Here is a 22,692-nt window from a genome sequence, read left to right on the forward strand (position 1 = left end):
TTAAGACAAATATAAGAAGCAGGAGGATGGGCAGAGAGATGAAAGGCTTGAACAGTGAATCCTCAACTTCAATACCTTCATAAGTACAGGAGGGAGTCTATTTGACATTGTTATTTGTAAATTTTACATTTTTGACCTAGATGCGCTGAATCCATGTTAACATTCCACCTAACCAAACCAAATAGCTCTAGGAGGCACCAAAAGTATATATATGCACATACATATGTGTGTGTTTACACACAAACACACACACACACACACACACACACACACACACACACACACACACATATATATATATATATATATATATATATATATATATATATATATATATATATATATATAAGCCAACAAAACTAGATAAGAGTGATGAAGCTAAGAAGTGCAGTTTTTCTCTGTTTCCCAAAGGCCAATATTTTCCCTACAGACCTTTAATTGATTGAATATTGTACTTCATTTTTGTATCGTACTTTTCTTTATAGGAGACATTATATGTATATATTCCTGAATATGTACTCAAAAATTCTATTTTGCAATTCCATTTTTTGCAATGAATTAGCAATAAAGCCTGCCCAGCTATAGAGGGAATATAACAGTATAAATATTGTGTACATAATTCAAATGATAATTTCCAAATCCTTATTTTATCCAGATATTATGAGACATCAGTAAACAAAGGACATCATGGACTATATAATGGAGATATCTAGTCCCATTAGATATCAGTTTTATAATATCTACCTTCCTGTGTTCTCAGCACCAGACTTAAGGGTTTTGGAGTTTTTACCAGGATTCTTTCTTCATGCCAAACACAAGAATCAGGAGGATGGGCAGGAAGAGGAAGAGCTTGATGTCCAGAGAATCCTCAACTTCAGTAGTTTCATAATAACAGGAGGGAGTCTGGCTGGAATTGACATTTCCTAATTCCACTTTTTGTTACCTAGTTTCACAGAATCCATCCTAAAATTCAACCATTCAACCTAACCACATAGCTGTAGGAACCACCAAAATACATACATACATAGAGAGAGAGAGAGAGAGAGAGAGAGAGAGAGAGAGAGACAGATTGATAGATTAAGATAGAAAGATGGTGATATATATATATATATATATATATATATATATATATATATATATATATGTAGATAGATAGGTAGATAGATAGAAAGAACAATCTGCCACAAAACTACATAACACTGATGACGCTAAGAAGTGCATGCTACCAGGAAACGGATCTAGATCTTTTTTGAGAGACCCAGGTAGAGCATGCCAATTACAGAAGTGAAGGTTATTTGCAAACCAGTGGAATGCAAACGAACCTCTTGTTAGTAAATTTGGAGAAAGGATTACCAGGACTGAATGGGCTTCAAGCACATAAGAACAACAAAGCCAATGACCTATAGTTTTCGGTTGCAAAACCAATAATCAAAGAATGTACATGGACACAACTATTGGGCCAACTGCAAATGTAGCAGGGAATGGCCTGGTTATGCATCAATGGGAGGAGAAGCTCTGAGGCCTACCAAAGCTGGAACCCCAGTGGAGGGGAATGTCAGGGGGTGATGGAAAAGAGATGGTTATGAGGGGGAACACCTTTATAGAAGAACTGGTGGGGAAAGGAATAGGTTTCTTATGACTGGAAAACTGGGAAAGTGAATAATATTTGAAATGTAAACAAAAATATCTAATTTTTATAAAAGGAAAAATAAAAGTTTTACAAGCTGAACAGCAAAAGTGAGGAATCTCAATCCCACTTGAGAGGGAGAAGAAATGAACCTCAGGAGGGAAGAGTGAGGGACCTGGGTGAGAAAGGAGACAGTAATGGAAAGAGGGGAACATGGTCAGTTATTGGTGGAGAGTAGGACTGAAACCCTGAGTGTCAGCAGAATGAATGGAAACAGGCAACCTCAGGAGCTCAGGTGTTGGAGGTAGGTGGTGGCTCTAGAATATTCCAGAGACCTGAGAGATAAGAGACTATCAGGACTCAGTGAAATGTCCGGGAGTGGGTAGAGGGAACTTGAAGAGTCTACCTCCATGAGGAAATGAGATCATCAAGTGAGGGATAAGGTGGCCATCCACAAATCAATTCTCTGACACATATTTGTTCCTGTCTGAAAGAGCTTCAGGGACAAAACCAGAGAAGAGCCTGAGTAAAAGGAATCCCAGTGACCAGCCATATCTGGGAACCAAATTAAGTAGAGTCCCACAAGGCCTGACACTATTACTCATGCTTTGCCATGTTCACAAAATGGAACTGACATGACTACCTTCTGAAATACCTAACAAGCAGCTGAAAAGTCAGATGCAGACAATTACACTCAGTCAATGAACATAAGCTGCTAAGCCCTGTAGTCAAACTAGGGAAAAGCTCGAGGAAGCTGAGGAGGGGAGCAACCCTGTAGGAAGACCAGCAGTGTTAACTAACCTGGACCACAGTGTTTTTTTTTCAGACACTGTGCCATCAATGAGGCATCATGCACCAGCTAATATGAGGCCTCTAAGAAAGAAGTTCTGTTTCTGGACACAACAAGAGAAGATGCACATAACAGTCAAGAGACTTGAGTTCCCAGGGAGTGTAGAGGGCTGGTAGACTAGGGGTGGAGTGGGAGACATCTTCATTCAAATGGGCTTGTGGGTAGTAGGTATGGGAGGTAGAACAGTCAGAATATGGGCTGGGAGAGGGATGAGATCTGAATTGTAAAATTCTATTGAATAAATTTTAAAAAAGAAAAGGTAAACTAAAATAAACACTTTCTTTCCCAACTTTTTTTTTCCTTTTGGTCATGGTATTTTATAACAGCAATAGAAACTCTGGCTAAGACATGGTATTTTGGACAAAAGTGTGCAAATGCTAACTAGAGAAGGATGACATCTCTGTGGAGTCAAGTTGCATGATCTGATTAAAACATCCTTATTCAGAGGTAGCAACTAACAGGGAATTTCTAAGGCTAAGTTTCCTATCATGACAGTGAATCCTTTTTAATCCAACCATTATGGGATCCGTGATATCTGGAAACAAATCAAAAGACTGGGAATATTAAAAGGGAAGTATCTTGGTGAAACATTCATGGAAGATTCCCACAAACTGGTTGATACTTATAAGTTCTTGTTATATGAGATAATAAAATGATCTTTTTTTTTTTTCGGAACTGTGGACCAAACCCAGGGCCTTGCGCTTGCTAGGCAAGCACTCTACCAATGAGCTAAATTCCCAAACCCAAAATTATCTATTTTTGCCCTAATAAATTGTGTGCCAACAGTTTGTTCCTATGAAACTTTAGACAAGAAAAACAAAGTTGTTACAAAGTGGTAGTTCTACTCAGATCTAAAATTGAAAGCTGTCTATGTGACAGAAAGCATAGGAGGAAAACTTGTGAAAAAGAAAGGAGAGTTTGTAGAAGACCTCATGCAGGGAAGTGCTTCATGCATTTGTAAAAAAAAAAGTGTAAAAGTCCTGAACTTTCATATTGAGTGAAAGTTGTTGAAGAATATTTGCAAGTGACTCTGAGTGGATTACATAAGCAGGTTTATTTAAAAATCCATGGTAAATACTAGAAAAAATGGCACCAAAGTGTAATAGAGAAGAAAAGAAAATAAAGTTGAATTTTGGTACAGGTTACAATATGGATATTTTTAACTTGAACATTCTGAAGGTTATTGGATGATTTAATGTGATGAATGACTCTGATAAACTAACAATATTGCTTGACTCTTTAATGAAATTGCTCTATACTGAGAACAAACAATTATCTGTGACAAAAATCTATTCAATTATGGTTATATTTTTTAATATTTCTTTTTGAAAACATTCATTTAATTAAATAAAATTCAATAAGGAAGCAAAGATAACCCTTTTCATCTCTGACATATCCAATCTCTAAACAGGGGTATAGTGCATGAAACTTCATACAGCATTTGCCTACTCCAGGTATCATTAATTTAAAATAATAAGCATAGCAGTGTATCATATTTGTAGTCATTTGTTACTAAGATCTAATAATCTCCTCAGAAAGACCTCCAAAAAAACAATCTAAAATAACTTGCCCATGTAAATATTAAAAATCTTAAATATGAAGCTTGCTTATCTTTTTCACAACATATAAACCATTTGTTATTATTTCATTTTTACATATGACTTTTAGTCACTCTACCCTTCTGATTTTGATATATGCCAAGCTTCACAAGGAGGAGACTGAACGCTTCTCAGCAGTCCTCATTTTTCCTCCCATTTTCCACTGCATCTGGGCCATATTACAATCAATGAAATTAATATTTTAAATAAATGATAATGGGATGCAAATGTAGATTTTGATATTTCATACAATGAAACAAATAAAAAGAGGCAATAAACAACCAGGTGCAGATTTTGCTTTTATATGAAATCAATAAGTTAATAATACCTTATAATATCAACCCTAATTCATATTGAGTCAATGCTGAAATATATGTGACAATTTTTGTGAAAAGATTAAGTAACTTTTCTGTATCTTTGTAAAAACAATTGGACATATTCAACAAAGAAGTGTAGGCTCAGTTATTTTGTAGAAATAATTAAAAAAAACACTCCTCAAAATATTCTAATAGGTAGATCTAGAACACAAGTTTAATTCTCAGGCTCCAGATAACCAGCTCACATAGTGCTGAGCACTAGCCTTCCCTGTGCATATACAATTTTAATTTCCATAGGAAATATTTTTTTTAAAATCTCAAAAGCTATATTTACTTAACAGTAAGATTGTAGAAGAGGAAGATTACTTTTTCCATTTTTATTAAATTTGGTATTTATTTGCATTTCAATTGTTTTTATCTTTCCTGTCCACACACCTTACCTCTTCCCCTCACCTTTTATTGTGGTTGTCCCCTACATATTGTTATCCCCTTCCTTACTGTCCCAGACAACCAAATATCCAAACTTTTATAATTGGGTAGAGAGCCAAATCAAGAATTCTCAACTGAGGTATCTCAATAGCTGAGAAAGACATCAAGAAATGTTCAGCATCCATAGTTCTCAGAAAAAGGCAAATCAAAATGAGCCAGAGATTCTATATTACACAAATCAGAATGACTAAGATAAAAAAAAAAAAAAAACTGATGCAGTAGCACAGTAGGCTACGATGTAGACAAAGTGGAACACTACTCCACTTGGATATAAATGTGGAGGTTCAGAGAAAATTGCATATAGTTTTACCTGAAAACCCAGCTTTACCACTCACTTCAACACATATACACAAACTTGATCCACATACAACAAGGACATGTGGTTGAACAGGTACACAACAGCCTTACTTAAAATAGTCGAATGCTGGAAACAAGCGTGATTTACCTCAACTCCACTGAGGAATAAATAGAGAAAACAAATGTGCTTTTTTTAAACAAAGGAACACTACTCAGGTATTAAAAATGAGGACACCAAGTACTTTGTAGGCAAAGGGATGTAGCTGGAAATTAGTGAAGTAACAGAGATCGAAAAGGAAATAACATGGGATGAACTTAGTGACAAGTCGATTTTAACCCCATATCTCAGAAGGCCTACTATACAGAGCATTTATCATATGAAGGGTAACATGTTAGAAGGTCAAATTGTGGATGCTTGCAACCAACTTAGAAGGGAGAACAAAATAATCATGAAAGGCAGAGGGATGGCGGGTAGAGAATGATGAACAAAGTTAGGTTAGTTGCAACAATGAAAAGAGAAACGAGAGGATTCCAGAGGAAAAGTGGAATAAATGACAATAAGCATCAGTGGTGGGTGGTGAACTTGGGTATCCCCAGGAAAGTCCCAGGTGCCAGAAATGCAAGAGGTTCCCATAAACCTAATGGGATAATGGTAGTTGAAATACCAAGCAGCAAAGAGGTAGAATCACTAGAGACTGCCTCCTATAGCTAGACATGCACACCTGTGAAGGAATGGTGTTGCACACACAGTTCAAAATCTTTATCCTATAAATATCCAAGGCCTACAAAAATGCAAATACAAAAACAGAGCAAAGACTGAAGGGAAGAGCCTTAGGAGACCTCCCCACCATAAGAACCATTTAATCCACAGACTCTAAATCCTGGCCTTATTACTGATTTCAAGATGTGCTTGCAGATAATACCCTAATATGTATGTCCTCGGAGGGGCTCCACCATCACCTGACCGTGACAGATGTAGATACAGCTAACCTTTGAAAGAACCTGATAGCCAGAAATGAAGAGTAAGGGGAATGTCTGAAGGATCTGAAGGGGATTGAGCCTAAAATGAATAACAACAGGATCATTAAGTTTACACTTTCGGGGCTCAGGAAATTTATTACCAAATAGAATATACTTGGGTCAGTCAAAGGGTTCTGCTACATAGGTCGTAGAGCATATGGAGAAGACAACTGCCTCATTTGCCATATCTGGGAAAGGAGTCAGTTGGTCCTGTGGAGACATCATATCCCAGAGAAGGGGGATGTTGGAGGGCTAAAATGAAGTGGCAAGGAGATGGGGGAGCACCATATTAGAAACACAAAGGATCAGAATGGGGATTCAAGAAAAATACCAGTTTGAGCAATGACATTCAAAATATAAAAAAACGAAGAGATTATTTTACACACATACTGTTTATAATATAAGATATTTATGTTTACAATAGAGATGTTCACATCTGTTCTCCTTAAGGATTATATATTCATTATCTGTACTGTTTCAGGTTTACTGAAAGTTGAAATCCATAATTTTCATAAATTACTTAGTATTGACATTTCACAAAGATAAACAAAATTAAAGTTTTATCTTTTGTCCTTATAGCTATAAATCTTTAGTTACCTCGATGTTAAATTAAAAAAAAAAAACAAACAAACATATTTTGTATTTCTGTCCCATTAGGTTTCCATTCCATGCCTCAAATGTCTCTCAGTCTTTGCTGTACTTCTCTATATTCCCTCCATTGGCGCCCTCTGTTTCTTCACATTTGACATTCCTGTTCCTGACTGTGTCCCTCAGCAATCCATAAGTACATTTGTACTTCCCAAAATGGAGACAGTCTGGACCATGTCCCTTGACACTTACACTAAACTGTTCATACACATACACAGTTTGGAGAATTAACATTCAGATTATAGCGAATTTGTATCCCATTTTTCTTTTTGATCTGGATTACCTCATCTATGATGACTTTTACAAGATCCATTCCTGTCCTGAAAATTCCATGCTTTCTTTTTTCTGATCTGTAAAAGCATCCGTTATCTTTATGTCTTCATTTGTTAAGGAAGAACTTGAATATTTTCACATTATGAAGGGTCTATATACTAGGATGAATCAACATTTGCATTTATACCCTCGAGTTATATCATTAGGCGTATCCATTTCCATATTCCTGAAGAAACATCATATTGATTTCAAAAGTTGTTATAGAATTTTGCCTTCCCACCAGGATAATAGGAATGCTCCCCTTTCTCCATAATACAGTAAAGATCAGTTGGCTCATGTGTTATTAACCAAGGTTTTCTGAGGGGATGAAAAAATCTCAGAATAATTTTGATTTGCATTTCCATAATGTATAAGGATTATACATATTTGCCATTAGATTCTTATTGATTTGAGTTCTTCAATTGTGAATTTTTTGTTTAGATATGTAGCCCAATTTAATTATTTTCCTTGATATATAGTTCTTTAGTTTTTTATTTTGGTTTATAGAAGCTCATTGCTCAACGTGTACATGTAAACAATACTTAGTATTTTTGAAAATAGACACTTTAATTTAAATTTGCTAAGGTCAAATCATATAATGTGCTCCCATTAAACTCACAGAATTGGCAGATCTGTTGTAGCTTAGAAAATTCATTAAGGTCACTTTATGAAACATTCCTATATCATAAAACATACTCTATGTACATATAATTGTAGAATATGCTTTAATTGTTTAAATTTTTGAGAATTTCCACCAAAGTATTTGAGGACAATTTACCCATTTATTTTGTCAACATCACTCTATTTCTTTGAATCCTACTTTTCTGTAACTTCTACATTAAAATACTGTTTAATAATCCCATGATAATCCCTTACAAAAAATTTTTCAATCCACCAACAAAAGCCACTAACTGTCCACAGTGTGTCAGTTAGGAGTAACAGCTTTCAGGCATTTATACTGCATTCTGGACTGTTGACTGGCTTGAAGATGTGCAGGAAACCACAGCTGCTATGTGAAATGAGAGTATCACTTCTTGTATCCAGACGACGGTCTTTATGTCTGATCCCACCCACAATTTGGGCACCTACAGTCTCTTAGCACCTTGTTTCAGGATGGCTTTTTAGTCTTGGGGTATAACATGCATATCCAACTCATTATGGCTGAAATCAATAAAATGTAGACAACTATATAATGAATGAAAGGAAGAGGTCACTCCTGGAAAGTATTAACAAGATTGTCATAACCTCTGGCCATGTTAGGTAATGAAAGGTTTGAATTAATAAAATGAAAGAGAATATAGGAAACATGGAGAAAACACAGATTATTTAGATTTACAGTCCAAAATCTAGAATATATTTTAAAGCATTCGTGATTTACTGTGGGTAGCGGGTGTAGCGGTAATCCCAAGATAGAGCCCGGGACTGCTGCCAAGTCTCAAGACTAGCACCTGAAATTAAGCCACGCCCAATCGTGAGAGCTGCCCAGGCTCACGATGAGGATAGATCAGGCCATGTGACGTGGACCTATGAATGGAGGTTATGCAGACTGGACCATTGAGGTGGTTGAGGGAGGATATAAGGGAGTGGGCTCGGGGGCTGGATGGAGGCATTGTTCCTGCTTGCAGACAAAAGGGTTCCTGAATTAACTGCTTTGAGAAGAATGTGGGGTGTCACTCCTTTCCTGCTGGTCGGGGTTGGAAGTGACAATAAATACTAGATGTATTTGATTTATCAATATTAAATCAGCTCATTTTTTTCAAATTTAAACAGCTCTATACTAAACAATTACATAGAATCGGTATTTAATTTCTCCCACCTCAAATATCATAGACCACATGTATTCAGTTGAAAAAAAATGAATATACATTTAAATAGCATTTAAAATGTCTAAGACTATTTCATAAAGTAGAGAAAAGGATTGAATACATTAAAATTATATTTTTGAATCTGATATTATCTAACAATGACAGAGAAAATAAGGAGAGAGAGTGAGACAGGGGGACAATGAGGCAAAAGGGAAGGTAATGAGAGAGGGAGAAAAAGTTACAGATGACTGACACAAAGAGAGGAAGAGAGAGTATTACACAATAATTTACACCTATACACACATATTCTCAAAAAATACTTGTGAACAGATTCAAGTCAACATTAAAAATAATATTCAACCAGATAAGCTTTCTTCAAATCCCAGACATACAAGTTTGATTAGTCCTGGGGAAGCTGTAGGTATGGAGGATATAGTTCAACATAATAAAGGCAAGGTACAAGAAGCCTACCAAAATCATCTTGCTAAAGAGAGAAAAATCAAATGTAGTTCCACTACAAGCAGGAGAAGACAAGAATATACACTGGTTTCATACCTATGTATTATAGTATTTGTAATTTTAGTTACAACAATATGACAACTGAAGAAGATCCAGGGAATACAAATGAAAAACGAAGAAATCAAAATGTTCTCATTTGCAGATGTTGTCATACCATTTTAAAAACTCAAAAAATGTTTCAGTCTCTTAAGACTGAAAAATAGGGTCATAAAAGCAGAACATCATATGAACACACAAAATTCCTTAGCTTTACTTTTTGCCAATACAAACCATACTGTGAGAAAATATGGGTAAAATTCCCCTCACAATAATCTGAAAATATAAAATTAAATATTGTGGATAAAAATATTTAAAATGCAAAGACCACTATGAATTAGATAGAAGTGATCCTGAATAGAGACAATTGTTCTCTAAAAGATTAAGTTTCTTAAAGTTGAAAATACATTCATAAATAGTAGAATTCAAAGTGAATACTCAGAACACATTATCTTTCCTGTTTTCCAATTTCAAGCAATGGGAGAAAAATCAGAGAAATATTCCACTTGAAACACTCTTAAAATACATAACAAGATACCCTGGATTAGCAAAGTTATAAAGCATACTATCAGTTAGAAGACATATGAAGTAATGATGATCCATCCAGAATATATAAGGAAATGTTCCAGCTGATGTTCTGAAGGACCTTAAAGACTTGAATAAATCAAAGCTTTTATAGTTTTAAGTATAAGTAGATAATATAATAATGTCAATTGTTAATTAATTAATAAAGCTAATGCAATAAATATTGATTAGAAAATTTTACTACAATAAATCACCCACTTATATGAAACTCAAGAATTTGACTATAATTATTCTACTATAGGACAGAGGACAACTTTAAAGTGCAAAGTGCTAGCATGTTTAGGGAGATAATTTTAAAGAGAAACAAAGAGGGAGGAAAAATATGAGATTAAAAAATGTTAGCATGTTTAGGGAGATAATTTTAAAGAGAAAAAAGAGGAGAGAGATTAAAAAATGTAAGGGTTACATACACAGTGTGATGTTGTTGGCAGAGTGAATATTTCAAAGGATTGGAGCGTCCAGGATTAATTTATTGATTTAAATGGTGAGGTTACATACCAACAGGAGGCTAGACTATCAGATCAGATCTCCAGAAAATGCCAAATGTTCCTGTTAGTACTACTATATTATAGTAATCATAAAAGTGCCAAGGTGGGAAATTGAAGGTTTTTTTCACCTCACAAGTTACAGTTCATGATGGAATACAAGAAAAGGACACACGGAAGCATGAACTCTGCTTACTAATCTGCTCAGCTACCTTTTCTCTATAACCTCCTCAGCTTACTAGTGTTGGTACCATCCACAGTGGGCAATATCCCCAAACATCATGTAGCCATCAAGAAAATGCAAAATACTGATGCCTACAAGCCATTCTGATGGAGTCAGTTGATCAATAATGCATATTTTAGACAGCCACAATAAGCAATCACAGCAAGCCATAAAAGGAAAATAGAAAACTTAGCCAACAAAAGATAAGAGTACCCCTTCATGAATGGAATTTGAGGTCAAAAGTGAAGTTCTATATGAGGAAGAAATTAGAAGGATTATGCCAGAAATCACACTTTATTTAAAATAAAAAGTGACAACAAGACAAAGCCACAAATAAAATATTGTGAAGTTTGACATTTTGAAACCTCTTCTAGAGATTGCAGGGTAGACTCAGGACATGGTTTTTGGCTGGCAACAACATTGACAATCCAGTGTTTTGGTGGAGGATTTTCCATCAGATGCCTTAGCTTTACTACAGATGCTAGGTCCAAATTACAAATCATAGTCAGTCAAGTGTTTGCCACATCTTGTGCTCCAAAGAAAAGAAGCAGTTCATTTAGTGATGATTTGGTGATGACTCTAACTCATATCAGAGTCATAAATATTGCCAGCATATAGAAAACCTCAAGACCCATTGTCAAACACGTATTCTCCGCATTGCCCACAGTCACCATAGTAATATCAGTGGTGAACTCTACAGTATGATTTGTTTCTGTTTCCTGTTTTTGCATCGTATAAACCTTGTTTCTTTGACAAACAGAGAAGATTCAAATAAAATAATGAATAATTTTTGCATTGAAAGCTATTGGTGGCTTGTAGTTGTAGTTGAAAATGAGAACCTCAAACAATCTTCACTCGATCTTCTTTTTTTAGAAATAAGGTTGATAAGCTTTTGCTTTTTCTTATTGTTACATTTTGTTGATTTTTTATTTTATTTTGTTTTCTTTTTCTTTTTATTCTTTTCTACATGCAGAGATCAATAATTGGTCAGAAGAATTTCAAGTACAAATTCAGATGGCCGGAAAAAGCCCAGCCTTTCTGACAGGTCCACATTGTTGGCTATAGTATGTTTTTTTTTTTTTTTGTTTTTTTTTTTGTTTTGTGTTTTTTTTTTTTTTTTTGCCTTTAATGTTACCCATTTCCACTTTCATGGATCCTTTTATCCTGGCATAATTAATACTACATATATATTATAATTATTTGAATTTCGACTCCGAAATTCTAACTGCTCTATCTCCCTTCCAAAACCAGAGACATGGATTGAGTCTTGTATGGTCTCGTTTTGATTCTTAGATCGGGAATCTTCCTGTGAACACTTAATGTCCTGTTCCCAAATTGAATCTGTATAGTTCAATAAAGATGTTCTTGGCCAAGCAGTTGTGTGGATATCTAGTATTCCTGCAGGCAGGTTAGTAGACACAAGGGTGGAGAAAGGATTTAGTACTTCAGATGGAGTAAGAGCTACCAGTCATGTGATATCTAGTATGGAGTGGCAATTGGTGTAGCAGGCAGGATATTAGAATCACAGTAAGATTAGAGCATACTTGGGGTGGTGAGCAATGACTAATGTCAACTGAGCAACTGAGCTAGAGCAGATTTAGAGGTGTTGAGTAGGGAGTAAAAAGGGTAGCTTGCTGTTTGGTAGAGGCTTAAAAAAACTGAAAATAGAGCTAAAGCACATCAAAAGTTCCTCAGCGTATGTGGCTTTTAAGTGCATTCTAAGGGAACATGATCAGCTCTGGTGGCTTGGTCATCCTGGAGCTTAAAGGGAGGCAGTAGCAACAACCTCCTGCAGAGTCTTATGAGAACAGTCCATGACCATAATGAGTGTGTCCAAAGTCACCTTGACCATGAGAGTTAGAGCTGAACCACATGTAACTTTTGATTATAACCATTTCTTCTTTGTGATCTTTTAGTGTTCCATTTGCTCAAAACTATAAGTGAAGAGGGTAAAATGATTCTAAAGGCTATTCTTGCTTGTCAATTATTCATCTTAGATTAATTAAACTCCAAGGACAGAGGGAATATGTGTCAAATTTCTGCATAAGTTCAAGGTCAAATGTATTTCTTATATGGATCTTTGGAGTAGGATGTTGCATCTTTAACCTAGAACTTTATCAAGATCTAATTGTTATATTTATTTTTTCAGGCATCTGCAGATACATTCATTTGAGGAATGAATATTTCTCACTGGAGACCATAGAGGGGACCTGCATATCAATAATAAACGTCACTTCAAGACATCAAAGCAAAATATCAAAGTGAGAATGGAATAAATTTATTAGGACAGTGTTTTGCAAACAACTTCTTTCACAAACAGTCTTGGAAGGAGAGTTCTGAAATTTTGCATTTCATATTTGACTTTGCTGGTACTCTGACAGAATCAACTCACAACTGTTTGGGACCTTATGGGCAATTAAACACTACAAACAGAGCTGAATGCATCATATGCTCTGCCGTCTGTGTTAATATGGGTACAGTGAAGAACAACTATAATAAATCTATTCATCTGTTTTTCAAACAGCATCCTCAAACAAATGTGGAAATCTGTGGGTTGTAGGATGGCTGAGAGCTGCAAATGCAGAAGTGGTATGGTACATGCTTTTGGTGTGAACGGCCTGTGTGTAGATCATAAACAACTTCTAAATATTCATTCATTTAATAATTACTAGGAAGTGGACTTCTGTAAAATGACTTCAGCAGATCAGCATGGTAGAGAAACAGTAACTGATTTTCTGTAGATTTAAATGCATTGGATTGTGGAACATAGACTTAGAGGTAGAGACATGTCAGCACATGAAGACTGAATAATCAAACCTCTGTTGCCCCTTAAATTTTCCTACCACAATTTTTGAGGCAAACAGCAACCGATTTTTGCACTGAGTAATAGAATAAAAGCCAATTTGTTGAAAATGTCAATTATAAGAAAATGCTGACATCTTCTGTGACACACATCAACTCTCTGCCTGGCTTCAGGATGGCTGAATGTCTCCTGTCAGCATGGGCTTTTACTGCCACCCCTTTTATAAGTGCAGAGCTCCAATCTGCTTCAGGCACATCATCAGCTCCCCATTCTTTTGCAGGTAGATTAGATCACTGTGTCTGCCTATGCATTCTTTCTCTACATATAAAGAACCAAGGAACTATTCTCACTCCAGTGAGCTTTTGCAAGTAATCTTGAATCCCATTTGTGTTGTTAGTAGATGTAATGTCTTCAAATCTCAGAAGACCATGTTTGCAAAGGAGTTGATTGAGGAAGTCTTGGATATTTCTGTAATAGGGGCAATTGGGATTGATGAACAGGACTGCCTTCCCACACAAGATCTTGCAGTTCACATACACATGAGCCATGCTGACAGGATGCATCTTCCCAGAAAAGAATGTTTAGTTGAAGATACTGGTCTGTTTGAGAATGGCAATCCCAATGTATTATTAACCATGCATTCTATTTGAATCCCCATAGAAAACATGGAAGAAAGAAGCTTTTACCTTTCCTGCTTGCAGTCACATTGCTACCAAACCCTCACAGACATTAGAACCTACATACTGAAGATTTATCCATATACCAATGACCAGATGAGACATCTAGCCTATTGGACTAATAAACTAATAAAACATTCTAGTACTTTACAAATAGTCAGCCATTGTTAAATTATGTGGTCCATAGTCTGTGATCATTGTGACTAGTCTGATTCCTCTGTAGAGAGATATTCATCCTTTAGTATCTGTTGGGGAACAACAACTACTACACCAGGTATCTATAGAAGACCTTCTACAGCAGTTTGTCTCTAGTAAGATTTTCAGCTCAGTTACAAATGTCCAATGGCCACATTCCCTTAGTGTGATTTTCATATGATGCTTTGATACAGTTATTCTTATTTTCTATAGTTCTTGGCAAGAGAATTAAAATAGCAATAATAACCTATCAATGAAATGCACAGTAATTTATTTGCATGAGTGCATCAGAGAGAAGGATTATAGGATAAACAAGAATTGGAAAACAAGATGTCTTTCCCTCTGAGGACCAAGACCATGAAACCTGAACTAAATAAAATCTGAGACACGTTGTCTGAAGTTTGGTCTTTCCTTCAATCATGGGGCTCCTAGTGAAGGAGCTCAGGTCTCAAGAGTTGGCAAAAATTACCTTTATTGCTGAGTCAGGTCAACTGCTGAATACCTAATTCATGGACCTGAAGAAACTCTGTGTCCATCCTGTTATAATGTGTGTATATCTATGTATCATTCATAGAATGGACACTTTACTGTTGGTTTGAAAGCAACAGTTTGTCCCTGGAGAGACACAGATTTCTTCTTTAACACATTATTTCACAGGCTAATGGTGGGTCTCATAAGTTCATTCCGGGAGTTGCTTTACAATAATCACTCATTTATCTGGAAGAAACACTTATTCATGTTGTGAGATCTACTAGAACAATATCAACCATAATTTTCCCTTCCCAGTTTAGTACTGAGTCATACTCCACTAAAGGTCTGTGGTCTCTGATGAAGGCAGCATCTCCCCAGACTAGACTGAATATTGCTCTTGGCACTGCATTTATGATACATCAATATGATTTCCTTACCACTTTCATCATCAGGAGATTTTTTCTAATTCTTCATTTCATTTAATGGGTCTAATCTACATCATCACCCAGGATGAGATTTGAGAGTTTTGCTAAAAAAATTTAAAAATTAAAGAAATAAAAGAGAGGAAAACTGCAAGCTTATCTCACCAATTGACTGAGAAATCTAAAGTGTTAGTCAGTGTAAATAGTAGTGGAAAGACTGAGATGTTGAAATCTCAACTAGAAGCACTTCTTTCTCCCAGACATTAGTATAAGAAACAAACTGCACTATTGGCATCCGAAGCATAGAGAAGTTTACACTGACCAGAGGACACAATACTTGTCTTTCCCTTCTTACTTAGGACTTTTTTATAATTGACAGAAAGAATGAATGCCATGAGCTCTCAAGAAAATATCTGTTACTTTCCAAACACTTGGCTTTTGGAATAAAGAAATGAATGATATAAAATCTCTGACTTCCAGAAGCCATAGGAACTGAGAAGTCTAGATGCTTCTGAGAGGCTCGCAGCTCTTGATGTGGAAGACTCAGGTCAAGGCTACCTCTTCCGCATTCCGATTCAATCTATACCAAGGTCTCACTGAGTTTTCCCAAGGACCACATATTTTTTCCTTTTATTTTAGACGAAGACAGAAGACCAACTTCCTTCTCCCCTTCTCTGATCTTTTCATGTTCTTTGTTCTCCCTCTCAAATGGCTGTTTACTCTGAATTACAGGCCAATTTGTAAACCCTAGAGGTCCTGAAGGAATATCTGAAAGGGAGTTTCAGTTACAACAACACTTAGGACATCACAGAAAAAGCTAGGGATCTCCAGGTTACAACAGAGTTTTCAAGGAGGGCCTAATGATGATGTCACTGACACCAGTCATAGCCTATATGCTGAACAGCTTTTCTTACATGAACCAGATACAAGGGTGACATTTCCTGGTATATCTCCTGTGACACAGTGGAAACCTTTATGAACTCCATCTCTCTAAAGCTGCAAACTGTTCTTTGCTTCGTTATTGGTTACATGCTCTGAATGATGAAATTTGGTCAGGGACTTGGCATGGATAGAAAAGATTTAGGAACATGGGATGTTAGCGATTCTCCTAGATAATATTTTGTTCCCAGGTTCATTACTATGAAATACAGTTCAATTTCTAGGATTTCTCTGTCCTCCAAAGGCCAGTATTTTCTCTACAGACCCTTAGTTGACTGAATATTGTATTTCATTTTTTATTGTATATTCCTTGATAGGTGATTTTATAAATGTTCCCGAATGTGTACTTAAAAATTCGGATTTCCACTTCCATTTTTTGCAATGATTTCTCAACAAAGGCGCACAGCTACAGACTGAGAATAACAGTGTAAATATGGTGTACCGACAACAAATGATAAACTTTGAAATCCTATTTTATCCAAAATTTCCAGATATCAGTAAAGCAAAGGACCACATGGAGCATAGAATTCTCTTCTTTAGTCGCTTTTGATATCATCTGCAATATCTACATTCCAGTGTCTCACGGTCATATTTAAGGGTTTAGGATGTTTTACCATGATTTTTTCTTAAGACCAAACATAAGATAGAGGAGGATTGGAAGAAAGAAGAATGGCTTCTGGACCAGTGAAACCTCAACTTCAATAGGTTCATAAGAACAGGAGAAAGTCTATTTTGCAATGCCTTTGTGGATTCTACCTTCTTCACCTAGTTGCGCATAATCCATGTTAAAATTCCACCTAACTTCATACTGTAGGAGTCACCAAAAATACATATATATATATATATATATATATATATATATATATATATATATTTGCCACCAAGAAACCGGATGTAGATAGATCCTGAGGGACACAGCTAGAGCATGTCAAATACAGAAGTGAATGCTAGTTGCAAAGCAGTGAACTGAAAACTGCCCTCTTGTTGGTAGATTTTGAGAAAGGATTGCAAGAGTTGAAGGTGCTTTCAACACCATAAGAACAACTTTGCCAATGAACCAGAGCTTCCTGGTACTAGTACAATATTCAAAGACTTTACATGGACAGACCAATAGCCCTAAATGAATATGTGGCAGAGAATGGCATTGATGGGCACCAATGGAAGGAGAAGGCCTTGATATAACCTAGGATTATCTTCTAGTTCAAGGGATTGTCAAGGGACAGAAAGTGTGGTTAAAGAAGGGATAGTGAATATGTAGGGATCTTATGTGAAAGAAAATGAGAAAGAAAATATTATTTTACATGTATATATCAAAATATCCAGTTTAAGAAACCACTAAAATTTCCCAAATGTAAATAAAAGAATGATATAAATGATAAGAAAACTGTCACCTAATCATGCCTATTGACTCAGAAATCTAAAGTGTTATTCAGAGTAATATTATTGGAAAGACAGAGATGATGAAGTCTCAACTAGAAGCACTTCTCTCTCCCAAATATCAGAGTCAGATAGAAACTGCACTTTTGGAATCCAAAGCATGGAGGAGTTTACTCTGAGCTGAGGACACAAAACTTGTCTTTCCATTCTTCTGTGGGACCTTTTTCATTTGGACAAAAAGAATGAAGGCCATGAGCTCTCACGGAAAAACTGTGCCATTCCCAACACGTTCCTTTTGGAATAAAGAAATGAATGATATAAACTCTATGCTTTCCAGGAACCATAAGAACAGAGATATCCAGATGCATCTAAGAGGACCCCAGCTCCTGAATCCCACATGTGGAAGGCTAAAATCAATGTTTTCTGTTCAGCAATAGCACTCAACCCTTGCCAAGGAGTCACTGAGCTTTCCCAAGCACACATCTTTCTTCCTTTTATTAGACCAAGACAGAAAGGCATCTTCCTTCTCCCCATTTCTGATCTCTTCATCCTCTTTGTTTTCACTCCCTAATAGCTGTTTACACTGAATTATATGACAATTACTAAACCTTAGAGGTTCTGAAGGAATACCTGAGAGGCAGATGCAATCATGACAAAACTTGTGACATCACAGAAGAAGATAAAGCTCTCCAGCTTGCAAGAGATTTTTCAGGCAGATCCTAATCATGATGTCACTGAGAACTGCCAGTCCCTACTGGCTAAACAGCTTTCCTTACATTGACTAGATTTGAGGGTGCCCTTTCATGGTATGTCTCCTGTGATTCAGTGGAAACCTTTATGTACTCCATCTCTCTAAAGAATATGTTATTCAAGGGCTTGGAATGGATAGAAAAGATCTTGTAACATGGAGTAGAGGAGATTCTTCTGAATAATAATTATTTATTCCCAGGTACTTTTCATGAAATACAGTTCAATTCTGTAGGTTTTCTGTTTTCCAATGCAAGTTTTTCCCAACAGACCTTCAATTGAATGAATACTGTATTTTACTTTCTTATTGTACATTCCTTGATATGGGACTTTATAAATATTGCTGAATGTGTACTCAAAATTTCTGTTTTCAAATTCCATTTTCAGCAATGATTTTGGCAGGGATGACATCTCTGTGGATTCAAGTTGCATGATCTGATTCAAACGTCCTTATTCAAGAGGTAGCAACTAACAGGGAATTTCTAAGACTAAGTTTACTATCATGACATAGTGAACCCTTTTTAGTCCAACCATTATGGGATCCGTGATATCTGGAAACAAATCAAAAGACTGGGAATATTAAAAGGGAAGAATCTTGCTGAAACATTCATGGAGTAATGAAATTCATATCTATTAGATTACCACAAAGAGGTTGAGCCTTCTGATTGCTGCCTGCTACCCAACACAATCCATATTATCTTTTATTCATTCCAAAGTAATAATAGATTAATGAATAAGACTCTATATAGAGAGAAAGTTTGAATTTAATTTGAACTTAAGTGCAAAGATATTACTGTTTGTATGGGAGTGTTTTGTTTACTACATATATTATAAAAAGAATTTGTGTAAGAATTTCAATTGGAATTGCTTGGAAAAGTTTCTGTAGCTTGCAGGAATGGTTTACCTTTAATGAGTTTACTGTAGCAGTGAATTCCATTTTTTATATCATTGTTTTTTCTACATCTACTGATGGAAATGACAATAGTTAGATTAATTTTCACACACTTGGAAAAATTTCACTTACAAAAGGAAACGATTATTGAAGAACTTCAGGAATGATCTTTCTCACTACTTATGGACTTTCTTCATGTACGCTGGTATTGGCTTTTGGAAAAAGAAAGGAAAATTCATTTTTGCATGTCTCAAGTTAGCAAAAGTTTTATAGAAAAAAGGCATTCTACTCTAATTAAAGGAGATATTTATCTAATGGAAAATAAGTTTTAAAAGAATTTCAAAGGATAGCATTTGGGTTCTTTTTAAACTGTCGTACAAGAAAAAAATTCAGTTTGGTTATTTTGTTTTTTAATGTACAAATGAGTACTAATATAAGGGTAAAATTTTGTGACATAGAAATACTACATACACAATAGCCATCCCATCAAATTACTCTTGTTAATTCTGATTTTGCATTCCCTTGCAATTCAGAATGAGTATCTTAATTTTTTTTTGCATTCTGCCAATGAGGATTTCTCATTTTCTCAAATAACATGCTCTTACATTTTCATCTCAAAATATTTACAATCAATTTTGCAAAAATATATGTACTACAGAGTTTCTTTATGCATGTACTTAATATCAAAATATATCATATAAACTTTACCTATTGTAATTCCATTCACCATGGCACAACAGATTTATTCTGGTTCTACATGTTTGACAAATACACCTGCACACAAATGGTTGTTGCTATCACAGAGCAGACAAAAATTTGGCAACATAGAATGTTGCAATAAAAATCAATCAATTAGAATTAAAGCAGTAAGTCAGGTAGAAAATTAAAGCTTTATAGCTTGAAAACAGTTCTGACCAACAAAACTTCACACGTGTGAGCTTTGAAATTTAAATACAATATATTGTATGGCAATATGAACCCAGTCTAAAATGATCATCCTTATGTCCTTTTGGAAGATCTAAAATATTTATAGTATTCTTTTGAATGTATAAGGCATTTTATATTTTATAGTGAGTGTTTTCTCAGAGGCACTTGTCTCTTTACATTCTTATTTGATTTATGATTAGATAATGGAGAGCCAGTATTCCATCCCAGACAGTAAGACTTTAGATGCTGTATTCCATCACTATACCACAGCACTTTTAAAAATTTTTTAAATGAATTCAACTCGTAATATTATTCTAATTGTGGAAGTCTTATACAGAAACAGTACTGCTTCATGTAAGGAATTAAAATCGTATGATTTCATTCAATCAATTAATAATTTTATATTTTCACAGTTTAAAAAGCTGTTTGTATGTGACTGAAAATACATGGAAGATACATGTATCCCAACACTGACCCAATACTCTCTATTGCTGTCTTATCCCATAAAAATCTTTCTGATAGTGGTTTAAGCTATGTTGGAAGATATGCCAATTCTTCTTAACCAATAAAACCAATAATACCAACTGTCTATTTTTCTTTCCAATGAGTTTGTGTGTTCATATAAGAAAATGGAACTATTATTTCAATTACTTTCCTTTAAGAACAAGAAATGCTATAGTCTGCTGACCCTTGTCTTTCATACATAATGAAGATTCTTGAATCTTTTAACTTAAGCCATCATCTAGAAGCTCTCATTTCTTTGAGGTTAGCCTCCTGTTCCTTTCTCACTCATGTCCTTCTTTTTTAATTGGATATTTTATGTATTTACATTTCAAATGTTATAGCCTTCCTGGTTCCCCTCTTTCCCATCCACCCTCCCCATGCTTCTGTGAGTTTGCTGCCAATCCTGCCTGTCCACTCACACCTCAACACTCTGGCCTTCCCCTACACTAGGGAAACCAGACTTCATAGGACCAAGGCCTTTCATCCTATTTATGCCGGAAAAATGACATCCTCTTCTACATATGAGGCTGAAGTCATGGATGCTTCCATGTGTACTCTTTGATTGGTATTTAGTCCCTCACTTCCTTCTTCATTCACTGGACAACAGCTTATTATGATTCAATGCTGACAGTGCTGTCCTTGCAGCAGGAAAACAATGGTCAGTGAGCCTGAACCTCAGGAAGCTTAATGTTCACACAAATGCATGAACACATGCAACCAGAGCTTGATTCACACTGAAAAAAAACATGCAAATATTTTCCACATATTGTGCAGTGAACACTTGCTATGGGTTTCAGTGCTGTTTCAAAAGACTATTGCCAATATTACTTGGTGGCCAGCTCCATGAGTGAGTGGGTCATCATTTATTTTAGATTATTTATTTAGTGTTGAATATTGAGAGCCTCAGACAAATTACTTTCAGCAGATCTTTATACACAATCATGGTTCTTTATTTCTTTTTTTTGTTTTGTTTTGTTTTGTTTGGTTTGGTTTGGTTTGGTTTGGTATCAAAATATATACAGCAAAAAACTTAGCATTTTACCACTTTTGGTATAGTGCTCAGAATCTCTGGTGTGTGCCTGTCACTCCCTCTCTGACCCAGATCTCTTTGAATTTATGGAGCTGAGATGCCATGCATTTTACACATAGTAACCATCTTCCTTCTCTCTCCTCCCAGACGCCAAACCTGCTGCTTCTTACCACTGTTGATAAAAAACTTTATATTCATTGATATATGCAGCACCAGAAAATATCCGTCATTTTGCTGTTAACTTGGCATCCTCAGGTTCCTTCCATGTAGCGTACATCAAATGCCTGAGTGATATTACACCCCAAGGATAGCCCACAGCTCATAATTCTTCAAGATAAACTTAATTTTTTCCAAATATCAATATTTGCTGACGACGCTTAAAAGCTTAACATCCCTGTAGCCCTCCAGCAACCAGAGGTAAAAGAAAGGATGGGGGGTATTGTGGATTGTGGGTGGTGGCCCTGTTTAGAAAAGTTCATTGGAGCAACTCCCATCTGTGTTTTCTGGAAAGCAAAATTTTTGTTCTCAAGTTGGAATACGTAGCTTGTTCCATTAGCAAACATTTCATGAATACACTATTAGTTCAGTTCTGTAGAGTTGTCATAACAAACAGGAAACAGCAGCAGTGGCACAACCTAGTAGGACAGCCAGGCTTCTGTCAGTAACCTGGACAGAGAGAAGTTCTATGCTGTGCTTCTCTCAGGGAATTGAAGATCAGCAGAGACTCAAGATCCACAAACATTGTTGCTGCTGCTTTCTTTGTTTCTCTAAGTCTGCATAGCCAGATTTCGATTGGAACAATATAAGATGTTGGCAATGTTTGTTACTGCTACAAATATATTACTGTAGCTGAGTAATCCTGTGCATCATTTTCTCCTCAGAGAGATAGAGGGTATT

At 35.8% G+C, this 22,692-nt stretch overlaps 1 long non-coding RNA gene across 1 annotated transcript in view; it reads right to left on the reverse strand.

The window, feature by feature from the left end:
* The window catches only part of LOC120099659 (uncharacterized), a 99,665-nt gene that overhangs the window by 21,035 nt on the left and 55,938 nt on the right, over positions 1–22,692 (reverse strand). Inside the window, 1 exon segment of the long non-coding RNA NR_190831.1 lies at positions 19,467–19,546. This is a non-coding gene — a long non-coding RNA (uncharacterized LOC120099659).

Source organism: Rattus norvegicus, chromosome Y (assembly GCF_021556685.1).
Source record: "Rattus norvegicus strain SHRSP/BbbUtx chromosome Y, alternate assembly SHRSP_T2T, whole genome shotgun sequence".
In the NCBI taxonomy this organism is placed as follows: domain Eukaryota; kingdom Metazoa; phylum Chordata; class Mammalia; order Rodentia; family Muridae; genus Rattus; species Rattus norvegicus.